Below are 3,185 nucleotides of genomic sequence, written 5' to 3'. Positions count from 1 at the left end.
GTCACATATTACCATGGTTATCACAACGGCTTCAGACTTTTCAACAGCAGCAGAGGCTAGAAGGTAATAGAGAAATGGTTTCAGGATTCCAAGGACAAATGGTTTCCAATTCAAAATATTGTATCAGTCAGCCTGTTAGTGTCAAAATAAAAGACAGTTTTTAGATATAGAAGATCTCAAAGTGTATTTTCTATTTCCCCTTTCTTAGGTAGTTGCTGAAGGGTGGGTTCCCCTTGTACAAAGTAAACAAAGATGCAAGAAACAGGGGAAGGAAAATGGCACAGGCGAGACAAAGGAAAGCCCCTGGATCGTGGGGAAGAGAGACCCCAATGACGGCCGTGTACCAGGTACAGAGGACAGTGAGCCCACACGGCAGCATCAGAGGTTGCAGGAGTGACTTTTTAGGAAGAGAATCAGCAGAGTATCTGATATGTTGGAATGTCTGGAGAGGACATTCAGAAATGTAGCCAAGAGTTTGGGGCTGAACTACATCAGAACATGAGAAACTAAAAATGTAAGACAATTATTTACATTTCAGCTAAAACAAATTTTTATACAGGAAAGGAAATAGTAATGGTTGACTACATGTGAGAAGAGCACACAAAGAGCAAGCCAAAACCTTTTCTTGAGTTTGCCTGGAAATTCACACACACGCTGGCAGAGCTTAGTGAAATGACCAGCTCTACCCTCAAGGGCATCTGAGATCCACAGACCGGGCATGTTATACCCTGGAATATAGTCCACATTTTGCAACCATAATGAAAGTCAGTTAGGACCAAGTGACCAAAATATAACTAAAAGTAAATATTTGAAAAATGAAAACCACATTTCAAAATAATACATGGTTAAAATTTGTGGAGAAGGGAATTCCTTGGCGGTCCAGTGGTTAGGACCCTGTGCTTCCACTGTGGGGGGCACAGGTTCGATCCCTGGTTGGGGAACTAAGGTCCTACATGACATGACAAGCCCCCCTACCCCCCAAAAAAAATAATTTCAGAGGAATAGACACTTTTTTCTTACCTGGAAGCAACGTAGTATATGATGAGAATCCTGACTCGAAATGGGAGAGAATTCCCTTCAAATTCAGGAGCAGGACAGGCAAACACATGATCATCTCTCCTAACCATCACCTACTGAAAAGCCAAGGCATTGTCTTAAGACTAGAAAAAAAGGAAGCCATAAGAATCCAAAACAGGTGCTAAAACTAACATTGTTTGCAGTGATATGATTATCTACGTAGAAATTCCAAATGTATATGCAATAAATGACCAGAGGTAATAGGAGAAATTATCAAGTTACCAAATAGAAGATCAAAAGAGAAAACTCAATTACATTTCTATGCACTAGCAACCGGTTACAAACATGAGTTTTATCTTTAAAACAGAATTACAGCAGTTAGCTTATCTTCAGTCTGACTGGTTTCTGATTAACTCCATATTTGTAAACCACAGCTTCCTCATTTGTCATTTTGTTTTCTACCTTTTACCTCAGTGAACTAAGTTAATTTTCAATCTGTATTTTCAAAGAAAGGTACACAGTTTCTTTCATATGAAAACTCTTGGGTTGTCTTTACAAAACGAGGACAATTTAATGAGGCATGAAGTTACTGGATCATAATATTTCTCCCTATTCTCAAGAAAGAATAATTTGTTGTCTTCTGGCATTTATGCTGCAGCAGAAAACTCTAAAACCAAGATTTTTTATTCAGTCCTTTGGAAGTAACCCTTTCTTCCCTCCAACACTGATGCTTGTAGAATTTTTTTTCTTAGTTACCATAGATAAAATTGTTTTGCCTACAGGTATACGGTTGACATTACAACTGTTCGGCGGTATTCAGTTTATCTTTATTTCTAGATATTTGGGAGAACCATCATTCTCAACTCCCTTGAAATTGGGCAAGGCAATATTAAATCGGTTTTGTTGAAAGAAATGGAGTGTCACTTCTGGGTGGGAGCATTTAATTACTTCTCTTTCTGGCACTTTCTTCTCCTGCTAGAGAAGCACTTGTTGACTTGGAGAGGTCATTGGATTGAAGCAGCCTGGAACTCAGAGCCAATCTCGGAGAACAACGCCCTGAAAGTTCACCTGGGACCCTCGTAGTACTGGAGAGAAATAAACATTTGTCGTGTGAAGCCACTGAAGGTTAGAAGGTGTTTATTACTCCAGCATAAATGAGCCTATCTTGATTGACAGGATACAGCTCTCTTTTCATTAATTCTGTTTGGGGTGCAGGAAACCCTTTAATCAGCACACTCATTTTTCCTTCACTTCAAGAAAACTTTCTTCTACATCTTAAAGTATTACTTCTGTTCTTATTCTGACCTGTCCTTCAGAAAAAACACCACTTATGCAGTCGTTTCCCTATTCCTTATTGCTTTGTAAATCATCATTTTAAAATTAAATTACTTTTTCTGTCTACATTCTGGAAGATACTCTAAAGTTATTATTCCATATCAATAATGACTTACCATAGCCACAACTGTGATTCAAGAGCATTGGCATCCAGGTATACACCCTTCCCCCACGCCAGATAGGAAGGTTAGAGGATTCATTTCCGGCAGGGGGGTGGTGGGATGCCTTGTACTGAAAAGAAAACAAAATCACAGTACATTCATTCCATGGCTAGGCTATACAAAAAAATATTTACAGGGTCAGAAAATGTAAAATCTGAATATCCATCTTTTATGGGCAATTGTGATTGACTACCTTGTGGGTTTACACATAGAGGAAGTGCGGGTGGGTGGGAAAGTGATGTGTTACATGTTAAATTCCCATCTTCATTAATAGGAGATGAACAGATCATATGTAAAACTGGAAAATCAGCAAATGGCAGTATAAGCTTTATTTTCTCTCTCTCTTTTATAGTTTCTCTCCCCAAAATATAGAAGTAAATATCAGAATAAATAGATAAAAGATTTGAAGTGGATTCCTTCAGGGGAATAGGAGCTGGGGCTTAGAATGGTGGGGAAGAGGAGTGTTTCTGGTTTTTTGAGTCTTGTATTATTACCTTTCATTTTAAACAACAGCAATCATCACACACTTCAAATTACTTAGAAAAATTTTTAGAATGGATGCTTCACAAGCTAGGTACTTCTTTTGTTTTCCTTTTTCTACCATAAATGAAAAATCTTCATAGCAGCTTTATTCACAACAGCCAAAAATTAGAAACAACCCAAATGTCCATC

The 3,185-nt window shown here is 38.2% G+C and overlaps 1 long non-coding RNA gene across 1 annotated transcript; it reads right to left on the bottom strand.

Annotated features, from left to right (window-relative positions):
• LOC130831896 (uncharacterized) lies at positions 1–1,370 on the bottom strand. The gene is made up of 3 exons (XR_009048139.1): positions 1,333–1,370; positions 1,021–1,133; positions 1–56 (listed from the first exon to the last, which is right to left on the bottom strand). It is a non-coding gene; the product is annotated as an uncharacterized LOC130831896 (long non-coding RNA).
• Between the last annotated feature and the right edge of the window lie 1,815 nt (positions 1,371–3,185).

Source organism: Hippopotamus amphibius, chromosome 11, assembly GCF_030028045.1.
Source record: "Hippopotamus amphibius kiboko isolate mHipAmp2 chromosome 11, mHipAmp2.hap2, whole genome shotgun sequence".
Classification (NCBI taxonomy): Eukaryota; Metazoa; Chordata; class Mammalia; order Artiodactyla; family Hippopotamidae; genus Hippopotamus; species Hippopotamus amphibius.
Note: the sequence above shows the minus strand (reverse complement) of the source record. Positions and strands in the feature narration are given on the sequence as shown.